Source organism: Adiantum capillus-veneris, chromosome 21, assembly GCF_014529385.1.
Source record: "Adiantum capillus-veneris isolate H3 chromosome 21, ASM1452938v2, whole genome shotgun sequence".
Lineage (NCBI taxonomy): Eukaryota > Viridiplantae > Streptophyta > Polypodiopsida > Polypodiales > Pteridaceae > Adiantum > Adiantum capillus-veneris.
Genome location: NC_140951.1, coordinates 80164818 through 80183194, shown reverse-complemented (window position 1 = coordinate 80183194; position 18377 = coordinate 80164818).

Here is an 18377-nt window from a genome sequence, read left to right as displayed (position 1 = left end):
CTCACAGCAAAGGCAAAAGGCTGCTGCTGATAAGCATAGAAGAGCCCAAGCCTTTAAAGAAAATGATTGGGTCTTACTTAAATTTCCCAAGGCTCGATTAAGGCACACGACGGGCAAGAATCCTACGTGACACCAAAAGTACTATGCTGAGTTAGCAAAAAGGTACTATGGTCCCTTCCAGATTCTTAGGCCAATCAATGAGATGGCCTATCAACTCAAGTTGCCCAGCCATTGGCTCATACACAATGCTTTCCATGTGAGCCTATTAAAGCCTTACAAAGGAAAGAACCAACTATTGAAGACCCACCGAGGACCAAGAAGAGGTGTTGCAGGCCGAGTCCCTTCTCCGACATGAAGAGAAGGTACTAAGAGGCGGTAAGACTATCCGACGATATCTGATTAAGTTTAAGAATTATCCTTTTGAATATGCTAGAGGGATGCAAGGCATACAATTAAAGGATAACCTAAACCTTGTCAATGCTTACAATGCTTCCCTAGAGTAAGCAAATGTACAAATGTCTAAAATGAACAAAATTTTTGTCTTATAAGACTCTCTTTTTCTTTATTGTGCACAAATGTTAAGTAGTATGCATGCTCATATCAAGTTTGCGGAGACGACGTCTCCCAAACACCAAGTAGAGCTTGTCACTCTACTATGGAAGATTGATAAGACTAATGTGTAGACATGCTTGCGGTAACTTAGGCTCTCAAGCGCCAAATGGACTAGTCATCCATTCTGGAATGATGTCGTAGGGTAACATAGGGATCCTCTACCCGCTAGAAACAGGACTAATGAATAGGCTTTATCTTCTCTACCCCATAGTCAAGGACGACTATGATTTCAAGAGAGAGGTAATGTCATAATAACTAATATCTAATTCTCCTAAATGATTTTCTCATTTTAAACTGATCATTTAATATGGGGAAGTGCCAGGGGAGAAAAAGCTAGAATATTGGTTAAGCTAGCAGATCGGCCACAGTAGGGATCCAAAGGAGGGAAAATAGGGATCCAAAAAGGGGGCCATCTGCAAAAGAGAAATGTGCAACAATGGGCTTTAAACACCCTAAGGTTCAGCCCATTAAGACTTCCAAATGCTAAGGTTCCAAAATTCAAAGGTTGTGTCCAAAGGTCAAACCTTAGGAAAATTGGATGCTTGGTGTGTGTACAAAAAGTCTTCAAAGAGTCCTACATAGGAGGGGGGAAGCTTTGGAAGTAGGGGATGAGAGAGAAACACACACACACACACACACACACACACACACACACACTCAGAAGCTTCCTTTACACAAAGGGAATGAGGGACACATGTTAGCTCTCTAGTCCAGATGCCCACAAGGTGCACTCAAATACTATTGGATGGTCATGGAGGTGAACCAATGAGTATTAGGCTAGAGTAAATCTAGTTTAATTCATTTAAAAATACTTAATAAAAGAACCAATAAGAATTAAGCTTTCTAGAAGACTATCGGATAGTCTCCCAAGGGGTCCAATGAGCATTCAACAGCCCAATGGCTTGCCTAATTCCTATTGGCCAGGAGACAAAGGGGTCCAATGAGAGTTTAATTGCATTATTTAATTACTTAAAGCTCTCACAAAAGGGGAAAGGGGGACACATGTCAGAAGGCTATCACTTATGCTACTTATTTTTTCATTGGCTAAGCTTGGAGAGGTCCAACGAGGTGCTAGCAAGAGTAATTAGCAAGAGGGGTCGACCAAGACAGAGAGGGGGCTGAATTTTACAAGGCATTATTCCACACACACTCACACTAGCTTAAGCAAGAAGACTCTCTGTCTCTCTCTCTCTCTCTCTCTCTCTCTCTCTCTCTCTCTCTCTCTCTCTCTCTCTCTCTCTCTCCTTCTCAAGCTTTAATGGAAAGCTTATCACCTACTCCAAGCTTGTGAGAAGGGAGGCCTACACCAACAACTCTTGGATTTGTGATGCAAATACAACCAAGAGCCAAGCTTCAAGGCATGCTCATCTCCTCTAGCATGCTAATTACTAAGCTATGCTATGCTAATATGATTGATTATGTGAGGAGATGTCAATCTTTCTCGTAAGACTACTCCTTCTTCCTCTCAATCTACTTCATACCCCGCTAGCTCTCACCATCTTCGAAGGTGTGTGAGGTCTTGGGTTTGAGACCGTGAGGAAATTGATGGTGTTTAATAAGTGTTTTGCTTAGTGCTTAAAGCTTCCATCTTCATTGCACTAGCTAGTTATTGAAGGAACACAAAGAATTGTATTGTAAAATGTCTCTCTTGATGGAAGAAACCTATAGTACAAAGCCTTTTGGAGGGGGGACCAGCTCCATGAAAATCCGGTCCTCAACTGTTGTAATTAGCTTAATTTCTCTCTTTTGAAGTTTTGTTCATGCCTATCTAACTAGGTGTTATGCTTTTTGTTGCTCTCTCCACCCAAGCACTTTTGCTATGCTCATTAGGAATCTATTCTAATGAAATTCTCACTATGTTCATGCTATTTTCCGCTACACACAAGTTACTAGGCACCTTTTGACACAAGGACATGCTGCATCATGTAAGTCCACATAGGGTAATTATCCCCATCCAATCTATGTTGACCAGATTTGTGTTGTTGTCGGCCATGGTGAATGCTTGCATCCGATGTGAAAACTGCCCAAAAAGAGGAGAAACAAGGTGGGACCAGCACATACTATATAGAACAACCCGTTGAAGACTGTTAGGGACCTGTTATGCAAAAATAGGCGTTGACAAAAATTTTGCACAAAATGACAAAATAGCCTGCACAGTACTACCTGTAGTAGAAACCGTGGCCAAAAATGAGCCCGAATAAAAAATATGAACAGACCAAGCTCTATGAGCTTGCCCAAAGTATTTGACAACCTGTTAACGATCGCCAAAGCTCACAAAAATAGAAGAAAGTGAGCAGGCGTGTACTCAAGCTGCTGGTGACTAAGCTCGGGAGGATGCAACCTGCTCTGATACCAATTGTTGGAATTAGGGTTGCAAAAAACACAAACAACTTGGAGAAGATGAAGGAAGCTCAAGGCACACAACAAAGAGTGTATTACTTAGTGTGTAATGAAAAGATGAGATAGCCCTAGAGTGATGGGCGTATATACAATGCACGGGCAAAAAAACCTCCTAGTGAGGAAAAAAATGCCTTGGCGGTCCTAAATGTGTTCACACACATCACTACCACATGTATATGGTAACAAGCCTAACCACGAGTGCATGCATTTTGTTGACCCATGGGGAAAAAGTTAACATCAGCTGGTGGAATGTTCTAGGTAAGAGTAAACTTGAACACATTTCACAAGCTCCATCATGACTCCACAAATCAAACGCCTCTCATGACATTTAATTTTGTGCTCCAGTTTAAAAGTGTTGATTCCATCATTGGAAGTTCATTGAGTATCCATGGAATTTAGTCATGGGGAGGAGTAACTTGATACTAAGTGCTACAAGGTCTTTAAGACCTCAAAGTGGTGGGATCGATAGCAAATAGTAAATGGGGGCATCTCAAGGAGGATGAAGGGCTAGGAAAAAAATGCGACCCACAACTTCACCTCAGAGGCCTGCGATCTAAATTCACAACTTTCCCATTGATAGATGCACACCCTAACCACCACGCCCATGAGTGTTCCTTGAACATATCTAACTATTTAACTTTAAAACCATACAGCAATAGGTGGCCCTCTTGTTTGAGTTTACTTTTTGGAACCTGAGTTTACTTCAATCCGAAACATGCAAAACACAAATGGACAACCAAATTTATTTTTTTTCAATACTCACAATTGTGAGTGTAGAGAATTTATATTAACTTGAAAAGAATACAATCGCCCTCAAGCACTACATGTACCTTGAGGGGGCAACGATTCCATAAGGGGTTTGAACACAAACGCAACAGAAACCAAAACAAGGGTGCTATAAAAAACCTCTTGAGTGTTCTAAGCAGCTCAGTGCATGGTTCCACTCTTTAACATTAACTATTGTCCCTCTCTTAGGTCCTACAACATGAATGAGCTCGGTACTTAGACGCACAATATCATCAAATTGAGCCACAACTACTTTTGCCTCTAAGACTCGAAGGTTTCTAGACTTCCAGACCTAATTAAGGTATCAAAATCTCGTGATTTGGGTGCACACCAAAATAACATGGCTTTGTAAATTACACCCTCCCAAGATCAGGTTATATGTAGAGAAGATAATCTTCCAGGTTTTCCATACCCATTTGCAAACTTTAGTGGCTAGTCCTCGTGAGGTAGGGAACTTGATAAACATATGTAGGGGGTCCTCAGAAGCCGATATGCAACCAAAGCAAGTGTCACTGTGGATCCCTCTAGCACAAACCTTAATCCTAGTAGGCATGGCTCCCCAAAGCACCTTGCATAAAAAGAACTTCATGTATTTAGGCCATTTGATCTCCCAGATGTCACTCTTTTGCCAATGCTCTTCCGATCAAATTTTCTTCCATATTTTGGTGAGTGGGGCAAACCAATCTGCTTTGTATACCAGCTGACTATAGGTATTCTAGATCTTGAGGAGCGAGAACAATGTATCTTTTGGCCATGGCTAGGCTTTGTAGTCTATCCCTTACCTGAAGACAGGTGAAGGTGGTGATGACAACATTTCCAAGAGTCTATTGATCAAAATACTTTCATACAAACCCGAATTATTTTGAGGCTCTAAAAGCTTTACATCCTTCCAATACAGGTTTCTGTCATCCCAAAGAGGAGATAGTTTAGAGATCCCTTTGTTGCTTATGTGGCAAGAAACTTCCCTCCAAAAAGGTTTCAAGGAATCCCTTCCAAGTTTGGAGAGCCAGTGGAACCAATGGAGAGAGGAGCCCTTGAAGTATCTGAACTTCTCCCCCCATTCCAAGGTTGAAGCTGCTTTGTTACACTTTCGTGCTAGTTCCTTTGTGCTACTGCAAAGCTTAAGGAATGTTTAGAGAGGCACCAAAATTTTATCGTGCACTATGGCCTCCTTCCATGTGGCCCCTTTAGAGGCAAGCTCTTCTTTGTTTATCATATCACAGGCCATGATAGCCCATTCTTGCTTTAGTTTGGCACACAATTCTTCTGTATACAGCATGGGGTCAATGATCCCAATGTTGCCTTGTTTCTTTGGTTTCGCTATCGATTCCCATTTCCTCCATTGAAAAGGGGTTATGGCTTTAGTGTTTCTATTCCACAAGAACCGTTTGATAGACTTCAAAAATTATTTCCAATTGGATTTGCTCAGTTTTAGCAATGGAGACATGAATGAAATGTAAGGAATCGTGAAAGCATTGATCACAGTAACTCTACTATGGAAGGGGAGGAGCACAAAATCCCATCTTATCATTTTGTTGTTGATCTTGTTCAGGAACCAGTCAAACCTCTGCTTATCCATTATGCCCACACCTAGTGGGGCCCCTAGGTGACTGAACACAGTGCCCTTACCAATAACTTCCCCTGACCATTCCGTAGGGTCAATATTGAGTCGCGTTTAAAAAGAGAAATCAATCTTGATTTTTCAATATTGCACATTGAGCCGAAAGCAGTAGCAAATAGTTGGACAATCTCAAGGGCTCTTCTTAGCATTTTTGACTTGGCTTTAAGGAAGAGCGAAGAATCATTTGCAAACAACTTTGTTAGCAATTGTTTACCTCCAAGAAGTTTCAGACCTTGGATTTCCCCTTTTGCCACACTGTTCTCGAGCGAGGTTACCAAAGGGTGAGAGCCAATAGCAAAGAGCCCCGGGGCAAGGGGGCAACCTTTCTTGATCGATCAATTGACCTGAAACATTCCCCTATCCTGTTGTTGAAGAGAAGCTCAGAGTAACTTCCCTCCCCAAGCATGTGAACTATCACACACATTTTGGGTCCAAAACCCAAAGCCTTCATGATAGCCGCAATGTATGACCATGAGATTCTGTTGTCGTAAGCCTTATCCAGGTCAAGTTGAAGGAGGATACATTCCCTTTTTGCCACTGTCCTTGTTTCGAAGGATCACTTTGTACCAAGGCAGTTGGGCTTTGGCTTCCTCGACCCCCTATGAGCATTCTTCCGACTCACCAATAATTTGATTGATTGAGAATGCTATGGCCAAGGAAAACCACATCTTTTTTCTTTTTTTGTAGCCGTTCCACACTTTGCTTTGACTAGTTTTGCGGGATTATGCCCACTCACCACACCCGCATGTCTCAGGGGTTGAAACATAGTGGGCGCGCTTAGAGCCCCTCACCTTTACCACTAGGCCAGCTCCCCATGACATGACAACCACATCTTAACTAAATGCCGTTTTTTTATAAGAGGATTCTTTTTTACTTGTTTTTTGAGAAAAGGGGTGTTTGCTAGAATGGAAGCTCCTATGTTTAAATAAATGTTCTTTGTAAAAAACCCTATACATAGGGTATCTGCCATAAGCTTCAATGATGGTGCGAGAGCCACGGAGGGCTATCATGGGATAGTGGGCGCACGGTCTTTGTTCATGATGAGAATGACAATTCTGCTTTTGTAGGGCTCGAGATGTGCATGGCAAAGAATTGGAGGCAATTCCAGAGGGGGGAGGGTTTCCCATGGCATGCACCCTCCTCTTGTGGGGGTTTTACTGCCCAATCATATTTTTGCACATGTGGTGGAGGCTACCCCTCTAAACTCTACATGGTGAAAAGGTTGCCTTTTTTTTCCTGTGAAGGTTGTTGCGAATGGGGTGGTGTGGGAAGAGATGGTGCTAGAAGCAATATGTCTTCTCGTGGAATCCTTGGGTTCCTGCCTCAAAGTTTGAAGGTGCTTGATGGTGCAAGGCTCTCCTTTAAAATCTTGGTTATAGCTATTTGCTAGCTTGGATTTGACTCTGTCGACTTGGATGGTGATGGAGTCTTGATGCTTTTTTCTTATTTGATTGTCGATGTGCTGTTGGTCCTTTTTGAAAGGGTGGCTCCATTGTTTGCCTGTTTATGGTAGTAGTTGAAGCTATATCTTGTGGTTATAGTAGTGGGGCAGCTCCCCTATTCTCCATTGAACACTCAAAAATTCCTTTTGGTCACTTCGTGCCTCCATATCCTAAGTATGGAGAATTGTATGGTAGTTGGTTTTAATTAAATCTATCTATCTCTCTCTATTTTGATTTAATCTCTAACTCTGTATTGTATGATAGTGGGTTTTATTTGATATCTACATGCAAAACAAATAAATTCAATCCCTACATAGTGCAAAGAAACTCTAAATAGCTTCAAAACAAACTAGAATGTGAACCACATGTTGCTGCGGCCAAGAAAAGAATGGCAATTGGATCTCTCTCTCTCTCTCTCTCTCTCTCTCTCTCTCTCTCTCTCTCTCTCTCTCTCTCTCTCTCTCTATTCCCCATTGAACACTCGAAAATTCTTTTTGGTCACTTCGTGCCTCCATATCCTGAGTATGGAGAATTGTATGGTAGTTGGTTTAAATTAAATCTATCTAACTCTCTCTATTTTGATTTAATCTCCAACTGTGGATTGTATGATAGTGCGGGTTATTTGATATCTACATGCAAAACAAATAAATTCAATCCCTACATAGTGCAAAGAAACTCTAAATGGATCGGAAACAAACTAGTAATTAACTCTCTCTATTTTGATTTAATCTCTAACTCTGTATTGTATGATAGTGGGAGTTATTTGATATCTATATGCAAAACAAATAAATTCAATCCCTACATAGTGCAAATAAATGGCTCGAAAACAAACTAGTATGTGACCCACGCGTTGCTGCGGCCAAGGCAATTGGATCTCTCTCTCTCTCTCTCTCTCTCTCTCTCTCTCTCTCTCATACACACACACACACACACACACTTTGTGTTACTAAGATTGCCTGGCCTTTTCCGACACACACTCCCTAAAATACACTCGGTTGGGTCTTCACCATGGGACTTAGCACTTCTTTAAAAAATTTACTACCCCTTCTCTTGGGTAAATCAGACAGGTTCTTTATTATTGCCGTGTAGGTGTTGTTTAGGAAAAACAAACACTCTCATTACTTGGGCGTGAAGGCGGCCCTGCTTCACAGATGGCGATCTCCTCACTCGTGGTTCCCGCTCATGACACACGACTGGCAGTCCCTTCTCCTTCCCCTATAAAAACAGGTGAGGGCGCATCTCTGCCCCTCACTTAGCTCGGGTTGTTATGTCTTGTTTAAACTAAATAACCTACTGCGTGCTTCTACATGGAATTATGGAGCTCATTACACAAGTCTCTCAGGTTTTTTACCTTTCCCATGCATACTTCCTTACTGTTATTTGATTTTTGATAAGGTTGTACATTAAACAAACATCAGGTTCTGGCCGTTACAACAAGGTAAGTAAAGTGGATGTCGGATGTTGGCATGATAATGGTATAAACATTTCTCTCAATCTTGCCTCTTGGTATCGACTGCCTGGTATTTCTGAGGTATGATGGTTGGCTTTTTCACATTTGCTTATAACCGTTGCTGCTGTAAAAAAACACGTTTATTTCTAAAAGCATCTTACAGTTAAAATTCTTTTGGCCTTCTATGGCCCCGGGGGATTCACCATGGAAACCTTACCGCACCATGTAAGTGTAAGGGAGTGGTTTTTTTTTACAAGTTACATAAGCGTATAAGCTAGGGATAGGCCCCCAGTAATTTATCTCCCAAGCTTAAAAATAAGGGAGGGGGTATCATATTTAGGGAGGGGGGGGGGGAGAGAAGTGAGAAAAGGGAAACATGAGAGGAAGTTTTTGTGTTTCAAAATCATGGCTTCCCAAAAGATTTTTTCCTTAAACTTGTGAGTCAATAGCTACAAAGATACATGCTAGAACTAACATTGCTTTTTATATAGTTCATTTGTTGAGGGATGAAAGCTATAAAGAGTTTATATAGATGCAAATTTACATGGAGAACCTAACAAAAATTTATAACCATGGTTTTTGAGTAATTTAGATGGGTCAAAATTGGAGGGGAATTCGACGAGTAAGTAGAGTGCAGGTTGAACGAGTACATAGTTTCAAAGTCAAACTAAGACACATTGAGGGTACATCTAGTTATCAATAAAAGTGGTTCCTTAGTACGTTTCTAGTCACTATGGTACACGCTCTTTGACTAGTTTTACTCATTTAGATCATGTAAGACCTAAATTTTTATGTAAGATAGGGGTATGATAGGTTTTGCATGGTTTTTTGTATAAGCATAGAAAGGGGGGTCATATTCCCTAATATGAGTCGTATATAGGGGTTTTATCAAAGTTGTACGCTCGCAGGTGGCGTCCCGTTTCGTATATAAAGTGAATCCCCCGGGTCTATGGCCTTTGTGCGCAACAGGACATGACTCTGATCCAACAAATGGTTTATGGTCTTTTGATTACCAAAAACCTTGGGGACTTTTTTGATACTGTTGCCTCTGCAGTATAATGCCGTTTACAAACTTTTTATAAGCATTGGATTATTGGCAAAAGCATCTTGTCAGACTGCGGGTTTTTTTGTATAAAAGAAAATGGGGACTGTTTTTTGGTTTTTTAGCACCGGAAGCCTTGGGGACTATTTGATACTGTCGCCCCTGCATTATAATGTCATCTACAGACTTGGTTTTAGACTATTGGTAAGACATCTTGTCAGACTGGTTGAAAAGGGGTTGTGGGTCCTCTTAGCACATCATATCATCCTCTGTTCGGCTATGATCACAAACTACTTAGGCAGATTGATGTTCATATTGTAGCCTCGACTATTAAGGTGGTATATTTTTTTTCGAAAAACATGCATAGTTTGGCTCTCAAAGGCGCTCCCTATTACTTGGTTGGATAACAATATGATAAAGGTTTGAAGTGGGATGATTCAACAAACATAAAAACACATCTAAATAAATTTAAACTGGTTATTATTTAGGGAGTGATTTAGATACCTGGAAGGTATAATAGCTTTCTAATCATTGTACTAATTGTCCTTTTAAAACGTTGCACTAAGCTTGGAAAGGTTTTTTTAAACAGTTTGTAAGACGGACATGGATAACAACTGGTATAGTCCATCGATACCTGTAAGACACATCCAAGGCTATCTGTTGTATTGTTTGGATGGATGCACGTAAGGAATCTATCTTATCTTGGGTTTTTTTACTTTGGCAAGCTGACCTATACTGGATTGCACACTCACCTATGATTCGGGAAGTTTTTCTACTATCTGTATACTGGAATGGGACCTCATTCCTACAAACAATGTACTTAAATGATTCTAATACTGAGTTGTTTCTGTACTTATCTTTTCTTTGTTCCATAGCCAACTGTCTTTTGAATGTAAAAGTTCAATTATGTCTTATTATCTAAGATTAAACAGCTACAAACACATCCTATACATAAGGTTTTTCTTTTTAGAGAAACCGGGATGCTGGCTTTGGAAATTAATTCCAAAATTGAGCTCTAGGTTGGACCCACAATCTATAATCCCTTGACTGGTTGACTGGTGTTAGGTGGTCCTTCATAGAATCTATTTCTCGCCCCTGCTCATGGCTACTATAGTCTTTGACTTTGCTGGTGAAGGCCCAAAACTACAATTACTTTTTTTTACTTATTTTTTATGTTTAAATTGTTTCTTTTTCAGGACTACATACCCTTTAGAAAGACAGCCCGCATGAGTACTAAACACAACCCTGAGAATCTTGCAAAGATTCTCGAACAGATTAAGCTATACCTTAAGGACCATAAACCAAAGAATGCTTTGGCAGTTAGAACTCTCGACAAAGTGGATCCAAACAAAATATAAATCTACATACACTGTCTCTTTCACAATGTACTTCTCAATTGGATTTGATCAAAAACCCTTTTTTAAGAGTGCTTTGAACTCCTTTTTGGCAATCACAAGTTACTTAATAATATACTCATAGGATGGAAGTATCAACAACCAATGAAAAATTTGGTTTACAGTAATGACTTTCTTCGGCGAGATTCTATTCCCGAATGTACATACTATCGATTGACCACCTTATGCAGGAACTTCGAGGCATATGGAAAACATGTTTGTACCTGTGATTTTAGCATTATTGAAAATATTAAAGTACGAAGAATCTTGGCCAATGGGCTCAATCATATACCTAACTTTCCCAAAAAACCCTACCTTGCTTTATCAGCTATATTAAGTTGCCTCACTGACCTTATCAGTGCTCTCCAACTAGAGATAATAGTCCTACCGAAGGAATGCTTCCTTCAAAAAATTTCACAAAAAGGAATAGCAATACGCCTCACAAGGCTGCTATTAGCTCATGTATCAACCTACTACACTTAATTTTCTATTCATCCTCTGATTATTTCCTTGCCTTGGAGGATGTTAATTTACTTATCAAAAAGTATTGCCTTAACAGGTTTAATAGAAACCAGGTCTGTGACATAATTGCACAATCTCTCACCCAGCATAATTGGCCTAGGCTACACTTCAACCAGGATAATCTCATTTCTCTTATAATGTAGTAGGCTTATACACAATGGGCCTACTACCGACCCATTGTGTATGGTGCCTGGGTTAGGGCGGTACACACACACACACACACACACACACACACACACTTTGTGTTACGAAGACTCCTTGGCCTTTTCGGACACACACTCCCTAAAATACACTTGGTTGGGTCTTCACCATGGGACTTAGCACTTCTTTAAAAAAGTTACTACCCCATTGTCTTGGGTAAATCGGGCAGGTACTTTATTACTGCCGTGTAGGTGCTGGTTTAGGAAAAACTCTCATTACTTGGGGGCGTGAAGGCGGCCCTACTTCACAGATGGCGATCTCCTCACTCATGGTTCCCGCTCATGACACATGACTGGCAGTCCCTCCTCCTTCCCCTATATAAACAGGTGAGGACGCATCTCTGCCCCTCACTTAGCTCGGATTGTTCTGTCTTGTTTAAACTAAATAACCTACTGCGTGCTTCTACACGGAATTATGGAGCTCACTACACAAGTCTCTTAGGTTTTTTACCTTTCCCATGTATTATTTGATTTTTGATAAGGTTTTACATTAAACAAACATTAGGTTCTAGCCGTTACAGCAAGGTAAGTATAGTGGATGTCGGATGTTGGCATGATAATGGGATAAATATTTCTCTGAACTGTTGGGGTATAAAGCCCAATGTGGTCGCCCAGGTAAGTGGGTGGGCCGCCAGGTATGTACACATATTCTTTTGTAAAAACCTAATAAGAACTCACTATGCTCTACACATTACAGTAGAGCGAGTTCACCATATCGTCGTGCTCTTCTTCTCGCACTCTCTCGCGTCGCACTTCCGCTCGTACTCCTTCAACTGGTATTAGAGCTCAAATCGAGGCTCGGGGCAGCACTGCAGGAGGCTAGAATCTGCGCAGGCCATTTTCGACTACGTGGTCTCGGCGGGTGCAGATCCGACTCTGCAAATTTGGGGTTTTCGGCCTACGACTGCAGGTGCTGAGGATATCGACACTCCCAGAGTGTTGATTTGTGGCTGTCTACACATCGAAGGACGGCTCACAGTTCTTGGAGGCGTGTCACATACGACACGGGCGCATCTACACACAGACTGTAGGCGACATCCACTAGTTCATCAGGTAGCTTGTGTTTGCTGCTTGATATTCCAGATTTCATCCTGACATTGCAGGTACTTCCACATGGGATGTATTGTCAGACATGATGTATGTCTGTTGAGGGTTTGCTGGCTGTGAGTCACGCAGCAAACAACCGCCGTAGCGGTTACAGCATACAGTGGGAAATTTGTGGATGTATGACTTTGTGGGAAGTCTATGTATTGTCAGATTTACTGCAGCCTTTGTTGAGGGTTGAGTGAGGTTTTATTGAGCTGGGGGATTCTCGAATGTTGAGATCCTTTCGGTGATACAGGTCTTGGAGCGATCCCTCGAGCACCCTTAGATAGGCAGCTAGGATGTATTGACTGTGAGTTAGACAGTTGGGATTGCATCTTTGCTTTAGTGCCGTTGAGGCATTGTCGCAGTCTATGCTTACAGGACAGTGACAGAACAGTCAGAGACAGTACAGGTGCAGGACAGGTTTACCCACAGCTTACAGTGTCAGAGAGATAGTGTTTTTGAGCTGTTTTTTGGTCTGTTTTTGAGTACACCAGAGCCATTTTACAAAGGAGACTCTGCCGAAATTTATGCAGAATCTGAAGCTTTCTTGGTTCATTTGACAGGTTGATATTGGTTCAGAGGTCAGTTTACAGGGGAAACTCTGCCGACTTTTTCCCAGGAAAGTAAACCACTGTGAAGCGTAGCTATGGCTGGATCACAGGACAGTGCTCTTTACAATATCAAGAAGCTGGATGGAACCAATTTCCCATTGTGGAAGAAGCAGATTTGGCACGTGTTGGTACAAAAGAAGCAGATAAAACCTATAAAGCTCAGGGGGATAAAACCACAAGATATGGACGAAGATGAATGGAGCGAAATGGATGAATTGGCACTTTCTACCATTATGCTGACTTTGGCAAAAAGCGTTTACTTCAATGTAGCAGACGAGATGTTGGCTTATTAAGCATGGTTAAAGCTGAGTGATCTTTATGAGAAGCAGAGTGCAGGTTCACAGGTATACTGGCTTAAGAAGCTTGTTGACTTGAAAATGAAAGAAGGGACACCTATGTCCAATCATCTGAATGAATTCAACACAATCTAGAGTCAGTTGTCAGCTCAAGGTGTCAAGTTTGATGAACCTGTTAGAGCATGGTTCCTGTTGATCACATTGCCGGAAAGTTGGGACACTTTTCGCACAGCTTTGAGTAATTCTGCACCTCCAGATGGTTTGAACATAGCAGGTGTAGAAGGAAGTCTGCTTACTGAAGAAACCAATAGAAAGACAATGGACAAAGGCAAAGGAACAGCCTTAGTTGTCAGGGGAAGGACCAAAGAAAAGTACAAAGGTGGAAAGAGGAATCAGTCTTGTAGCAAGTCCCGCAGTGCTAAAGGCAAGAGTGACATAGAATGCTACCATTGTGGCAAGAAGGGTCACATGAAAAGAGACTGCAGAGAATGGAAAGCAGAAAAAGGCAAAGAGAAAGCTGAAGACCATGGTGAGAAGAACAAGTCCTCAGTGAAGATTCAAGAAATAAATGTGACAAACACTGTTGCAGAGGATGACAGTCTAGTGTCAGGAGACATCTACTTCTTGAAGAATACAATGGACTCAGCTCTTCTTACAGCATCTGATGGAAATGCACTGAGTGACTGGATTATAGACTCAGGGGCATCACTTCATGTGTCTCCAAACAAGGAGTGGTTTACCTCTTATGTGACCACTAAAGATCATGTTCGGCTAGGCAATGGGCAAACATGTGAGATCTTAGGTGTTGGAGATGTTCAATTGAAGTTTCAGAATGGCTCTTCTTTCACGCTGAAGAATGTGAGACATGTTCCCGCAATTACAAAGAGCTTGATCAGCACAGGTTTACTTGATGATGCTGGCTACGTCACCACTTTTGGACAGAACATGTGGAAGATATCCAAGGGTTCTATGACAGTAGCACATGGAGTAAATTCTGAAGGACTTTACATGATTTATGTATCAAATGTCTCTAAAAATGTAATCAATGTAACCGAGCAGCCGAACGTTTCTTTGTGGCATAGCCGGTTAGGACATATGTCCAAGAAGGGAATGGAAATCTTGTCTCGTTCTGGTTATTTTCCTGGCTTTTCATTTAATGATTTTGAATTCTGTGAACATTGTCTGTATGGTAAGCAAACACAGCAGCCACATAAGCATACAAGCAGTAGAAGAGATACACAGTTGGCACTTGTTCATAGTGATTTGTGTGGACCTATGCCTAACCTATCTCTAGGGGGAGCTTCTCACTTTATGACATTTATAGATGATTACTCGAGGAAAGTATGGGTTTACTTTCTCAAGCACAAGGATGAAGCGTTTAGTGTTTTCAAAACGTTTGTGACACTTGTGGAGAATCAGAGTGGCAAGAAGCTTAAATGCTTACGCACTGACAATGGTGGAGAGTATGTTTCAAAGGCCTTTCAGGACTTTTGTGAGTCAAAAGGTATAAAACGTGAACTTACTGCTCCTTACAATCCTCCTCAAAATGGTGTTGCTGAGAGGATGAATAGGACCATACAAGAGAAGGTCAGAAGTATGTTGTCTAATGCACAACTGCCAAATGGGTTTTGGGCTGAAGCTGTATCAACAGCTGTTCATCTTGTAAATAGATCTCCTAGCAAGGTTTTGCAGAAGGATTCAGTGCTAGAGATGGTATGGTCAGGCAAAATGCCCTCATACAAGCATCTCAGAGTCTTTGGCTATGAGGCATATACTCACGTTCCAAAGGAATTTAGGAACAAACTTGAGCCAAAGAGTAGAAAGTGCATCTTTCTAGGCTATGGTAATTCTGGTGAGATGGGGTACAGACTTTGGGATCCCGAATCCTAAAAGGTTGTCCGCAGCAATGATGTTCGCTATAATGAATCCAAATATCATTCTAAACCAGAGAGGGTTGAGGAGATTAGAAGAGTTGTCTTCCAAAAAGATGGACCTGCACGTGCAAGACAAAATGTCAGGGCTCAAGAGGAGCAAGGACAGGATAGAGTGGAACCACAGGTTGTGGCTGAGCCTGAGCCACCTATTGTGCGTAGATCTGGACGTGTCACGCGACCTCCTGATAGGTTTGTTCCATCTATGAACTATGTCATGTTGACTGATTGCAATGAGCCTTCATGTTACAAGGAAGCAGTGCAAATGAAGGACTCCGGGAATTGGCAATTGGCCATGCAGTCAGAGATGACAGCTCTGCATAAAAACAAGACATGGAAGCTAGTTAAATTACCACAAGGCAAAAAGGCTCTACCTTGTAAATGGGTTTACAGGTATAAGATCACCGCTCATGATAGTCAGCCAAAGTACAAAGCAAGGCTTGTTGCCAAGGGCTTTAAGCAAGAACAAGGCATTGACTTTGATGAAGTCTTCTCTCCGGTGGTCAAGATGACTACATTGAGATGCTTTCTTGCATTGGTTGCCATATTAGATTTGGTGTTGCACCAAATGGATGTCAAGACAGCGTTCTTGCATGGTGATTTAGATGTGGAAATTTACATGCAGCCGCCATAAGGGTTTGTTGAGAAAGGCAAGGAAGATTGGGTATGCCAGTTGTTAAAGAGTCTTTATGGCTTAAAACAATCACCGAGGGCATGGTACCATAAATTCCACAAGTTTATGCTTTCTCAAGGCTACAAACGTAGTGAGTTCGATCACTGTCTATATACAAAGAAGGCTAAGGATGGTAGTTGGCTGATCCTTATTTTGTATGTGGATGACATGTTGATTGCTGGCAAGCACTTGGAAGAAATTTCAGCTTTGAAGTCAAAGATGGCAAAATCGTTTGACATGAAAGACATGGGTGAGGCAAGTCATATACTTGGTATGCGCATTGAGAGAGACAGATCAAAGAAGTTGATTTGGTTATCTCAAACAGAGTATATTGACAAGGTTTTGCAACGTTTCAATATGGAGAAGGGAAAGGCATTGAGTGTTCCATTGCCACCATATGTGAAACTTAGCAAACAAGATTGTCCTGTGTCTGAGGAAGAACAGGCTGAAATGGATAAGATTCCATATGCGTCTGCAGTGGGTAGTTTGATGTATGCAATGATTGCTACTCGCCCAGACATTGCATTTGCAGTGGGAGTAGTAAGTCGATACATGTCAAACCCAGGCAAGAAACATTGGGAGGCAGTGAAAGGAATATTGAGGTACCTGAAAGCTTCAAAGAGTATGCGTATATGCTATGGGAGTCAGGAGCTAAGTGTAAAGGGTTTTACAGACTCAGATTATGCAGGTGACTTAGACAACCGAAGGTCTACGTCAGGGTATGTCTTTACATTGGCTAGTGGAGCAGTATCATGGCGTTCTAGATTACAAGATTGTGTTACTCAGTCTACTACAGAGGCTGAATATGTTGCAACATCAGAGGCATGCAAAGAATCAATTTGGCTTAATCGACTAGTAACAGATTTGGGAATCAAAGAAGAGATGCCTGTGTTATATTGTGATAGTCAAAGTGCTATACAATTGGCTCGCAATCTAGTTTATCACTCAAAGACAAAGCATGTGGATGTGAAGTATCATTTCATCAGGGAAATGCTCGAGGATAAGCAACTTCAGCTTGTCAAAGTTCACACCACAGAAAATCCTGTTGATCTACTTACAAAAGGACTTCCCTCAGAGAGCTTTGCGCATTTTCGCAAGCAGTTAGGTGTAGGGTAGTACATCACTTCTCTACATCTCTTGTATATTAGCTTGTATAGTAGCTTCTCTCACACTTAAAGTACCACATTGGACTTTAAGTGGGAGGTTGTTGGGGTATAAAGCCCAATGTGGTCGCCCAGGTAAGTGGGCGGGCCGCCAGGTATGTACACATATTCTTTTGTAAAAACCTAATAAGAACTCACTATGCTCTACACATTACAGTAGAGCGAGTTCACCATATCATCGTGCTCTTCTTCTCGCACTCTCTCTCGCGTCGCACTTCCGCTCGGACTCCTTCATGAACCTTGCCTCTGGGTATCGACTGCCTGGTATTTCTGAGGTATGATGGTTGGCCTTTTGACATTTGCTTATAACTGTTGCTGCCATAAAAAACGGGTTTATTTCTAAAAACATCTTACAGTTAAATTTTTATTTGGTCTTCTATGGCCGTTGTGCGCAGCAGGACATGACTCTGATCCAACAAATGGTTTATGGTCTTTTGATTACCAAAAACCTTGGGGAATTTTTTGATACTGAGGCCTCTGCAGTATAATGCCGTTTACAAACTTTTTATAAGCATTGGATTATTAGCAAAAGCATCTTGTCAGACTGCGGGTTTTTTTGTATAAAAAATTGGGATTGTTTTTTGGTTTTTTAGCACCAGAAGCCTTGGGGACTATTTGATACTATCGCCCCTGCATTATAATGTCGTCTACAGACTTAGTTTTAGACTATTGGTAAGACATCTTGTCAGACTCGTTGAAAAGGGGTTGTGGGTCCTCTTAGCACATCATATCATCCTCTGTTCGGCTATGATCACAAACTACTCGGGCAGATTGATGTTCTTATTGTAGCCTCGACTATTAAGGTGGAATATTTTTTTCCAAAAAACATGCATAGTTTGGCTCTCAAAAGGGGCTCCCTATTACTTGGTTGGATAACATTCTGATAAAGGTTTGAAGTGGGATGATTCAACAAACATAAAAACACATCTAAATAAATTTAAATTGGTTATTATTTAAGGAGTGATTCAGATACCTGCAAGGTATAATAGCTTTCTAATCATTGTACTAATTGTCGTGCTAAAAACTCAGATTTCTAGCTTAAATTTTTTTTATAACTTCCTTTTAATACGTTGGACTAAGCTTGTAAAGGTTTTTTTAAAAAGTTTGTAAACGGACATGGATAACAACTGGTATAGTCCATCGAT